Here is a 12,159-nt window from a genome sequence, read left to right as displayed (position 1 = left end):
ATGAGCTTATTATTGTGTAAATGAAGGCTCCCTCAGTATACAGAAGACAGCTGGAGTGCTGTCTTCTGTATACAGCTGCTGTGTTCTCAGAGCGCTCAGCTGGTATACCGCTGAGCGCTCTGAGCGGGATTTGCAGAACACAGTTGGAGTGCTGTCTTCTGCATACTCCTGCTGTGTTCTCGGAGCTTTCAGCTGGTATACAGCGGAATATGCAGAAGACAGCTGGAGTGCTGTCTTCTGCATACTCCTGCTGTGTTCTTCAAGCGGAATACCAGCTGAAACAATAGTAACAGCGGTATCCCGCTGAGAACTCGGCACGCGGTCTTGATAAGACTCATCGTTGTCTTTTAGCTAGCTGAAAGACAACAATTAGTGAATTGTTAATAAAAACTGCATGATTGCCGCGTGTTTAGACACAACTAGAGATGAGTGAGCGTACTTGGTAAGGACAGATACTCCAGAGAGTATCGCCCTTACCGAGTACTTGCCTGCTCGCTCACAAAGATTCTGGTGCCGGTGGGGAATAACAGGAGGGAGACCTCCCTCCCCCCCCCCCCCTGCTCCCTCCTGCTCACTCCAGCAACACAGCGCTCACCCCTGCCGGTACCGGATTCTTTGCGGGCGAGCAGGCAGGTACTCGGTAAAAACGATACTCGCTCGAGCATCTGTCCTTACTGAGTACGCTCGCTCATCTCTAGATACAACGATTATCGCTCAAAAGATGGCTTTTGAGCGAATTTTGAGTGATAATCCTTGTGTCTAAATGGCACTTTATACATTTCCCACACTGGAGCCTTCCCTATATTCTCCACCACCCTCAATTGTTATTATAGTAGCTGCAGTATGAAAATTCACACAGAACACTATTAAAAACTTTTTAAAGTCTTTATTGAACAATACAGGGCTTTATATACAAAAGGCATATGAAGCCCGTGAAACTACGCATGATAAGACATGTTTTCCTTTGAGCGATTCAGTGGCAATAATTTATAGGCAAACATCATGTAATATTCATATATTTTTTTGGCCTAACTGTGGCTTTGAGTTGTATTATGTACCAAGTGCAGCATGTTACATCTGGGAATAACAGCGTCCTTGTAAATAAATCTGTTTTAATCATTCCACATTGTAATATTTCTGCTCTGCAGCAGTCTGTTTTTTGAAACCGTGTGGTAAGTTGATAAACTGTAAAGCAAAACTGATTTCATCCCCATAATGTGTTATCCATATCCTTGGATGCTGTCATCCCTTTTCACCCTTTCTAGATTACTGCTGGTTAAGCATGATGTTGCATAGAGGACTCTGTGTGATGCCATCTGGTATAAAACTGTGGATGTGCCCTGCCCACGAGTGGAAAAAGAGGTCCAATGCACACAAGTACCTCTGAGAGCTTTTTTACGGACTAAAGGTAAAACTTTTAAAGCCTAAATTGGCAAGACTGTTTATCTAATTGTGCCAGAACTATAATCATTAGCATATCTGCCTAAGATAATCTTTATTTATATAACACCAACATATTTCGCAGCGCTTACAAAACAGGGGGATCAGAAACAAAACCACGGTTACATTTAGTAATCAATTGATGGAAACAGTAGGAGTGAGGGTTTTGCTCCAATGAGCTTACATACTACAAATAATGTGGTGATACAGATGGTAAAGAGGCTGGAAATGGGCAAGATATGGTGAGGTTGAGAGTGTGGGATGCTATACACACAGACAATGGTCAAATTGAGTCGCATAGTGGCCGAATCAGTATGACTGCAGGGGGCAGTTGATTGCGGCTGGCAGGGATTGCAATCAGTAGGACAGAGAGCATATTATCATGTGGCATCAAGAGGGTTTTGGTTTAGGAGATATGGTATGCCTTCCTGAAGAGGTACATTTTAAGATCATGCCTGAAGTTTTGTGTGTCAAGGATTGCCCGGATAGATTGGGGCAGTGCGCTCCAGAGGACTGGTGCTGCTCTGGAGAAGTCTTGGAGTGGGATTGAGAGGTTTAAGTTAGAGGGGTGCTTAATCTGATTTTGTTAGATAGCAGAGGGTGCAAGCTGGGTGCTGGATTGAGATGAGTGAAGCAATATAGGACAAAGTATGATTGTTTTCAGTGAGAGAAACCAAGTATTCTTCTAGATATGATACCTTATATTGGATAACAAAAATACATGATTTCTTGGTTTCTCTCACTAACGGCAATCACGCTTTGCTCTACTGGGTAACATTGTACCAACCCCCCTTTTTTTTTTTTGCAGTATAGGGCGGCACAATGCTGTGGAGATTTTTGTAGATGAGTGTTGTGAGATTGAATTGCATTCTGTATTTGAAGGGCAGCCAGTGCAGTGACTGGCACAGGGCAGAGGCATCCGTGTAGCCGCTGGACAGGAAAATTAACCTGCTGCCGCATTCAGGATGGATTAGAGAGGGGAAAGTTTGGCATGGGGGAGGCCAATCAGCAGCGAGTTGCAATAATTGAGACGAGAGTGGATGAGGTCATCAGTGAGTATTTTTATCGTGCTCGCGGTGAGAAAAGGGCAGATTCCTGCAATGTTCTTGAGGTGCAGGTGACCTGTTCTGGCAAGAGATTGGTTGTAGGAAATAAAGGAGAGATCAGAGTTGAACATAACCCCAAGACAGTGGGCATGCTGTCTGGGAGTTTTGATGGCGTCACACACTGAGATAAAGATGTCAAGATTAGGTCAGTTAGCAGAGGGTGGAAACATTAGTAGGTCAGTTTTAAAGTAGAGAGAGGATATAGTGTTAGAGACAGTGGGCAGACAGTCAGTAGCATTCTGAAGGAATGATGCTGTGATGTCATGGGAAGAGGTGTATACCTGGGTGTGGTCAGCATAGAGATGGTACTGATAGCCAAATCTCCTGACGGTTTGTTCAATATTGGTTGTATAGATAGAGAAGAGGAGGGGGCCAAGGACCAAGTCCTGGGGGACCCAAACAGCAAGGGAAAAAGGACGGGAAAAGAGCCTGCAAAGGATATGCTAAATGAGTGGTCAGAAAGGCAAGAGGAGAACCAGGAAAGAGCAGTGTCCTTTAGACCAATGGAGTGAAGCATTTTGAGGAGGAGTTTGTGGTGAACAGTGTCAAATGCTGTAGAGAGGTCAAGGAGGATCAGTAGAAAGTAGTCACCCCTTGATTTAGCCATTAGGAGGTCATTTGACACTTTTGTTAGGGTAGTTTCTGTCAAGTGTATAGGGAGGAAACTTGACTATAACGGGCAAGAAGAGAGTTTTTTTTTTAAATCATAGAGTCTTTTTATTGAGGAAAAAGAGAAATTGTTACATAGTCAAATGTGGAGAGCAATACAAAACGCATGATCATAACAAATTGGAAGTGAAGATGGCAAACAATACAATTTCTTCCTCTGTATTTTCCGTATTTCTTTTTCAATAAATCTTTGCAACAACAAAAGGGGGACTTGTCTGTTGTTCTTATTGTTAAGGATTGTACACAATCTCCTTGTTATATTGTCCCTTTTTTTTGAGATTATACTATGAAATGACAACATAGATTACGCGGGTTAAACAGGTAACTAAGAAACAGTAAAAGAAGAACTAGGCCTCTTAAAGCACATAACTGCTGCGAGGTTATGTAGGTTCCCTCCACGCGCTCCACATCTCCTCATGTTTTGCCATAGCATTATCCCTGAATGCCAGCCATCTCTCAAACACCTTCTGCTCAGCCATCCGATCTATAAACTCTCGGAAGAGTGGGAGTTCAAGCCCCCTCCAATGCTTTGCAATTAAAGATTTTGCGGTCATCAGAGCATGACCTACCAGGTATCTAGTTGGGGGGGGAGCCCTCTAGATCCGCCAGCAATAAGATAAGGCTTTGCTTCTCTTTGTATGTGGATGTGTAGAGTTTTGTCAAAAAGATTTAATATTTCGTGCCAATAGTTGTTTAATTTTGGGCAAGACCAAAATATGTGACAGAGCCTTTACATCCACACTCCCTCCAGCAAGATCCATCCCCCCTCCGGAATCTATTACATAGCAATGCAGGGGTGTAGTACATCTCATGTTTATTTTTACCTGTACCTCCAGAATTCCCAACCCCTTGGTAGCCTTTCCCGCCAATCTAAATGCGCTATTCCAGGATTCAATCGGGATATCTGACCTCAATTCTTTTTCCCAATATAACATATGGGCTTTTTTTAGTTAGGTTGTTATTGCCTGTCAATATATCGTAGAAGGCCCTCGTTTCGGATTTATCCAGGGAGGGACTCGAGTAGATCTTATCTATAATACTAAGTGGTATCTTTATTTTGTGGACTTGGGATTTGGATAAAAAATGTTTTATCCTAGAATATTTGTAAAGATCTTGTTGTTGTAAGTTATATAAGGAGCTGAGTTCGTTAAAGGTTTTAGTAGTATTACCCAGCATCAAGTCGGACACATTCAGTACTCCTTTTCTTTTCCAGTCTCTCAAATCCAGATCTGGTACAAAAGAACACAGTTTCAAGAGGTATATGCGGGGTCCCCAGAGTGTCGCCCAAGGTCACCTTTACAGTTAGGTCTCTCCAGACTCTGAGTAAAGCAATCATAGTAGGGGGGAGAAGCTTCGTATCGACTTTTAGATTTGTTTTCAGGTTTGAACAACACGACACAGCTTCCAGGGACGCCGTGAGAAGGAGGGGTCTACACGAGGAAAGTTTCGCAAAACTGCTCCCATGCCCACCCAACCCGTCTTGTCATTTTGTAGGATCCAGTTCCTGGTTTGGTTCAGGAGAGAACCCTTATAGTATTTCTCTAAGTTAGGGATATCCGCACCCCCTCTAGATTGGCGCATTGCTAAGATGGACAGTGCCAGGCGTGGTTTTTTACCTCCCCAGACATAGTTCTATAGTATTTTTTGCAATTTGGACAACGTGGCTTTTGAAATGTCAATTGGCAGGACTCTAAAAAAATACAGAACTTTGGGTAGGAGTTTCATTTTATAAGTCATGATTCTGCCGTACCATGTAAGATTAAGCTCAACCAATCGGTCTATCTCTTTCTGTGTGGTGTCTAGCAACAAGGAATAATTAATTCTCTCACTGTCACTTGTACTAGGGGATATATGGATTCCTAGGTATGGTAGATCTCTTTCCCTCCATTCGAATGGGAACTCTTTCTTTATTGCTTCTTTTAAGTCATTAGTGACATTAAAGGGGTTGTCTCGTGAAATCAAGTGGGGTTCAGCACTTCTATATGGTCATATTAATGCACTTTGTAATATACATCGTGCATTAATTATGAGCCATACAGAAGTTATTCACTTACCTGCTCTGTTGCCAGCATCCCCGTCGCCATGGATCCGTCTAATTTCGCTGTCTTCTGGCGTTTTTAGACGCGCTTGCGCTGTGCGGTCTTCTCCGTGGTGAATGGGGCTGCTCGTGCCGGAGAGCTGGTCCAGCGTCGTCATCGTAGCTCCGCCCCGTCACGTGTGCCGATTCCAGCCCATAAGGAGACTGGAATCGGCAATAGACCGCACAGAGCCCACGGTGCACCATGGGAAAAGACCCGCGGTGCATTGTGGGTGAAGATCCCGGCAGCCATCTTGGTAAGGGAAGAAAGAAGTCACCGCAGAGCGGGGATTCGGGTAAGTAATATATATATATATATATATATATATATATATATATATATATATATATATATATATTTAACCCATCCCTTGAGTTTGTCTCGCACCGAACGGGGGGCCTATTGAAAAAAAAAAAAAACCCGTTTCGGCGTGAGACAACCCCTTTAACTCAGAATCATCGATTTGTTTATGTTGAGCTTATATTGTGAGACACCACTAAAAGTTTGCAAGATTTGTTGAGCTGCCCTTAAGGAACTTAGCTGATGTGTCAAGGTGAGAATTACATCGTCCGCAAAGAGTCCAATTTTGTGCTGGCGGAGATTTAGGGGGATCCCTTTTATTTCAAGCGCTGACCTAATAGCTTCAGCCAGTGGTTCTATCGAAAGGACGTATAAAATGGGGGACAGCGGACAGCCCTGTCTTGTGCCGTTAGTTATCCTAAAGGGCTCAGATAATGTTCCGTCTACCAACGTCCTGGCTGATGGCGTAGAATACAGGGCTCGGATGGCACGCAGCACCACCTCACCCATGCCAAACCTCTCCAAAGTTTTAAAGGCATAGTCCCAGTGGACGCGGTCGAAAGCCTTTTCGGCATCAAGTGCTAACAAGACCGCGGGTGATCGTGTCGTTTTCAAGGAGTGAAGGAGATTTATTGTCCTGCGCTTACCATCCGAGGCCTGCCTCCCCTTCACGAAGCCGACCTGGTCGGAATGGATTATCTCAGGGAGGACCTTGAGAAGTCTCCTTGCAAGGGTCTAGGAGTATATTTTTACATCTGTATTTAATAATGAAATTGGTCTAAAATTTGAAGGGTCGTCGGGGGGTTTTCCCTGTTTAGGCAGGACAACTATAGTTGCCTGGAGAGACTCCGCCGGGAACCTGCCACTATGCATAGCTATATTAAAATTTTTAACTAGGTAGGGAGACACCAGACCTTGAAATAGTTTATAATATTCGGTTGAAAAACCGTCGGGTCCTGGGGCCTTTTGACTTTTCATGGATAAAATTGTTTCAATAACTTCAGATATGGACATTTCTCTATCAAGCTCTTCCGCCTGTAGGGTATTTATTTTTGGGAGGTTTAGTTTGCTTAAGAATTCATCTATCGCGGCGCTTTTTGGTTGGTCTGTAGAGGGATCGTCTTTCAAATTATACAGTTCGCTATAATATGAGCGAAATTTGTCAGCAATATGTTTTGGGTGAGTGACTTTAAACTCTTTGTTTTTTGAGTTCCACACGAAGAGAATGGAGGCTTTGATAGTCTTTTTTTTGACCAAGTTAGCCATCCATTTTGACGGTTTGTTTAGTGACGAATATATGTTAGCTCTATGTGCTGTGACCTCTTTATCAAAGTCGCATTGTAAAATTTTTCGGAGCTCGAGTCTTGCTCTAAGCAGCCTGTCGTGAGTAAGCGTGGAAGGTTTTGTCTGCAGCTCATTTTCTAGGAGTTGAATATTGGTCACTAAGGATTCTGTCTTGCTGAGCTTCGTTCTTTTATACCTGGCACCTAGTTTTATAAGGACCCCCTTCATGAAAGCCTTATGGGCATTCCACAGAACACTAGGGTCCATGCCTTGGGTGTCGTTTAATGCAAAAAATTCCTCCAGATTGTTTTTTATTTCTTTTTTGTATTCGGGGAGTTTCATTAAGTATGTATTATTTTTCCACATTCTGGCTTCTTGTCGGGAGCTACCTAGGGCTATTGTCACTATCGGGGCGTGATCTGACCATGTAGCCGTGCCAATTTCCGCTTTTGCCACTGAGGTGATTAGTTGTTTGTCAGCTAGGCACAGATCAATACGGGAAAATGTTCTGTGCCGGGGTGAGTAGAAGGTATACTCCCTTGCCGAGGTATTAAGGCAACAGAAGGTATCAAATTGTGCCATTCTCCGTAGCCAGTGGATAAGAAAGACTGCCCTTTACTAGATAAATGCCACTCGTTAAGTCCCATCACAAAAAGCACAATTAAAGTCCTCCGGTAAATATGACTGGAAGGGGCGGAGAAAGGCTCATTTCCCCCAATGACCCCTGCAACCTTAATCCCAGCCATCCCCGCTAACAGATCACACAAGGCCGGGGGGTACTGGGACAAACTTAAAGGCCTCACGATACACGACATCCTCAATGGCCCCAAACTCACAAACCAGGCCCAGCTAGATGTGAGATTCACTCACCTCGACCTAGACTTCCTAGGCAAAGCAGGACTCTACCACTCACTGCTGAAGCTCCAGAGGTCTAGATAAGGCAAACTTAGAGACCCATTATCGTTTGAGACATATATTTCCCTACCCTCGCATCCAAAGAGGCTGGTGACACAATTATACAAAGCCCTTCTCTTACAGACATCATCTGAGAAATCCTGGTTTCGTAGAGAATGGGAAAGGGAATTAGGACTAAACCTCACCAGAGAAGAGACCCTCAAGGTATTAAAAAAAATGGCACGGCTTCTCCAGATGCATGTGAATCCAAGAAAACTCATATAAAATTTTGACCGTGTGGTATAGAACCCTGGCAACTACATCCAAAACAAACCCCGGGACTTAGGACAAATGCTGGAGATGTGAAACAGAGAGAGGAAACGCACTACACACATTGTGGGACTGCTCGAAATTTAGACCTTTCTGGCAGTCGGTCATAGACTACATTAACAAAATCTGCCACACGTCATTTTCCTTTAAACCAGAAGAGGTCCTGCTTTGGCTGCCTACAGACAAATTTAAACCCTCTAACAAAAGCCTGCCCACTATTCTATTAACAGCGGCCAAGCTACTCATTCCTCTTTACTGGAGAGAAAAACAAATTCCAGAGGTGTCCTAATGGCTAGAGGGAGTAGCCCAAATATTCCGCTTTGAAGAAATACTCACTTGGGAGTCCGGAACAAGGGACGAGTTTACATCCCTTTGGACGCCATGGATTGGGTTCCGAGGTAGCAGAAACGACTTAGATAACTAATATAATGGATAGATACCTGCATATATCAGAGGAGGCTCTCCGCATCTCTCCCACCCGACAGAAAGACATTGTGCTTGCTATTTATTATCCTGTTGTCCCCCCCCCCCCCACCTGCTACACCCCCTATCACAGCCCCCCCCCCCCCACCTTCCCGATCCCCAGCCAGTTAATAGTTCTTGAGGAATAAAACAATTGCATGATGTACATGTATTATATGCTACAACTGCAAAACTATGTATATGTACCCTTACAGGCCCTGCGTGGCCAGACTGTTACAATTTTCTAGCATTTCTGAAACCTCAATAAAAAGAAAATGTTTAAAAAAATTTAGTTTAGATATCTGGACTTTTTTTATATTTTCCATTGATCATGCAGCCAGTGATCTTTTGGTTGTATGTTTAGTTGCTTATTTCGAAACAGTGTGTCTAGTTTTCCCATAGTAATGGGGGGTATACAGTAATCAGTTTTTCGGGTCGACGTGTTTCCTCAGCCTAAGGAAAACTTTAGGCTGGTTCATCAGGATAAATAAGTCGATGGTTGTTCCACATTAATGTTATGGTCTGAATGCTTGTACTTTAACCCCTTAATGACATGGCCTATTTTGGTCTTAAGGACGCAATGATTTTTGGCGGATTTTCTTCTCCATTCATCAAAAGTCATAACTTTTTTATTTTTCCGTCGACGCGGCCGTATAAGGGCTTGTTTTTTTGCGTGGCGAACTGTCATTTTTATCGGTGCACTTTTGGGTACATTTGATTATATTGTATAACCTTTTTTTTTTTATGATAGCAGGGAGAGAAAACGCATCAATTCTGCCATAGATTTTTTTTTTACAGCGTTAATCATGCAGCATAAATTACACAATCCATTTCTTCTGTGGGTCGGTACGGTTACAATGATACCAAAATTCTTACATTTTTTTAGGTTTTTCCCCTTTTCTGCAATAAAAATCCATTTTTTGGAAAAAATTTTTTTTCCAAATTGCTGCATTCAAAGTCCTGTAACTTTTTTATTTTTCTATGTATGGAGCTCTGTGACGGCTTATTATTTGCGAGACGAGCTGTAGTTTTTATTGGTACCATTTTGGGGTACATACGGCTTTTTTGATCACCTTTATTGCATTTTTAGGGAGGCAAAATCCTAAAAATTAATGTAACGATGCGTACAATACCAAATATGTGGAGTTTTATTTTTTTAACTTTTTTTTTATGCTAATATGAAAAAAAACATTTTTACATTTTTTTTTTCATTCATTTTTTACATTTTTTTTTTACACAACTTGAGTTCCCCTGGGGGACTTTGACCACAGTACTGCCCATCGCTGTGATAAGGCATAACATCGCGTGAGCCGGCTGAAGACACAGCTCCCTCTGTGAACTCTTTCCCTGCCGAGATCTACTTAGATCGCGGCAGGGAAGGGGTTAACAGCGGGGGCACATCTCCGATGCCCCCCCCGCTGTTGCAGCGGGACGACGGCTGTGACTGACAGCTGACTCCCGCTGTGGGATAGCGCAAGATCATATGTGATCTCGCGCTATCCCCAGGACGTACATTTACGCCCTGTTGCGGGAAGTACCCTTCTCCCAGGCTGTAAACATACGCCCTGGAGCAGGAAGGCGTTAAAGCTCCAATTTTGGCTACAAGCAACTGTCACGGCTCAAAGTGGACGAGACTGTTATGGGACCTACACAAATGTTCCCCATCTATTTTAAATGAGCCTTTTGCTATAGCTCTGATACTGCCTAAATATAGCTATTGTGGCTCTGAACGCATATAGAGTGAAGTCAATGGGTGAGTCGAGCATTTTTGTATGGGACCGATGCTCCGCATAGGTCATGACTTGTGAATCTCTGGAAAACATCCGAAAGTCATGGAAACACCACAGAAACGGATAAGGAAAGGGCAGGGGCAGCATGCATGGCTGCATCTCAGGTTCCCAGGTCCCACTATTAAGCCAAAATGGGGGCAAGAGTCTGACCCCCCCAACAATTTTTACTTCGGACAAACCCTCATTAGCAAGGCACAGCTTAGCTAAGCACCACACTATCTGCAACCAAGGATAATCACTGCCGGCAGTTACACCGCTGCCTCTTCTCCTGGGTTACATGCTGGCATTACTGTCCAACCCCCCTGCGCGATCCTGTGTCCACAGCGCACACACAAGTGTCCCTGTGCAGCGTTCAGCTGTCCTCATGACACACGCTCGCTTAATAGCCACACCACCCTCATGTCTATTTATAAGCGCGTACTGGGTGAGGAGGAACCGGAGGCACACACTGCAGAGGGTTGACAGGGCCTGGCAGTGACAGTCTTTAAAAGTGTGGGCGATAGCCCACAATGCTGTTGAGAATTGTTGATAAATTGATGTTTGATCATCATTGCAATCCTGTGCCACCTCCGTCGCAAAATTGTCAGGAGCTGAAAATGTGGGCATAAAGGGGACTCAGGTGCCAGCACTTCTACACATCTCCACAATACAGCAATACTCTGTGTGGGAAGCACGTGAGCGGGCCCAGGGTTAGGCTCGGTCCCAGCCTCCATCTTGTGTTACCCAAGGTGCCGCGAGTTGCATAGCAATGGGAAATGCATGTGTCCCCACACAATTCATTCTGTGTAAGTGTTAGATAGTTCAACACCGCAATGGAAAGTCCTTGAGTTCCTTGGGCTTGCCTATGCTGTCAGTGCACAAAAATGGTATCACACAAGAGGAAACCAAAGTGCCCAAACATAGCAAAGTTTCACCCTGCCAAGGACCTCGGCCCACATTTCTACCATAGTCAGTCAGTGTATTTGTGTCACACTGGTAAAACACCGCAATGGGAAGTCTTGTGCACCCACAGCATAGGCGAGCCCTAGGAACTTAAAGATGGTATTACGCATAAAGAAATCACAGCGCCCGAACATGAAAAAGTTTCACCCCGCCAAGGACCTCGGCCCACACCCTCAGCAATCGCGGGCATGAAGCAGACTTTGATGCTAGTACAGCTGTGAACGTCTCATTTAATTATTTCCGGTTGCTTTCACCGCTCCAAAGACTGGATTAACCAGGAACAAGTTCCACAGGCCTAACCTGGCGCAGTTGCATTTCCCCCAGGACATAGGCCTCAGCCCACACCCTAAGTAATAAACATAAAGAAATTACAGTGCCCAAACATGGCAGACTTTCACTCTGCCGAGAACATAGGCCTCTGCCCACACCCTCAGCAATCGTGGGCATAGAGCGGACTCCGATGCTAGTACAGCAGTGAATGTCTCATTAATGCAGTAACGCTCCTCTTTGGCCCAAACCAGTGTCTCAGATAGCTGTGATAACACGGAAGAAAATACATGATGCCCAGTACTGATCCCCTGACCCTCAGGAGGAGGTGGCCTTAAAAGGCCAAGAAACCATGACCAGAACCTGCTGTAGCCTGTGTGGGAAGTATGTGAGTGGGCCCTTGGTCAGGCTCGGTCCCAGCAAACAAATTGTGTGACCCAAGGGGCCGCGAGTTACATAGCAATGGGAAAATCCATGTGCCCACACACTATTCATTTTGTGTAGGTGTCGGATAGCTCAATCGACACCGCAAGGGAAAAGCCATCTGCACTCTGCACCCTACCCAAGTCAGTCAGTGTCTTTGTGCCAGACAGGTCA

This window comes from Eleutherodactylus coqui, chromosome 7, assembly GCF_035609145.1.
Source record: "Eleutherodactylus coqui strain aEleCoq1 chromosome 7, aEleCoq1.hap1, whole genome shotgun sequence".
NCBI lineage: Eukaryota > Metazoa > Chordata > Amphibia > Anura > Eleutherodactylidae > Eleutherodactylus > Eleutherodactylus coqui.
Note: the sequence above shows the minus strand (reverse complement) of the source record.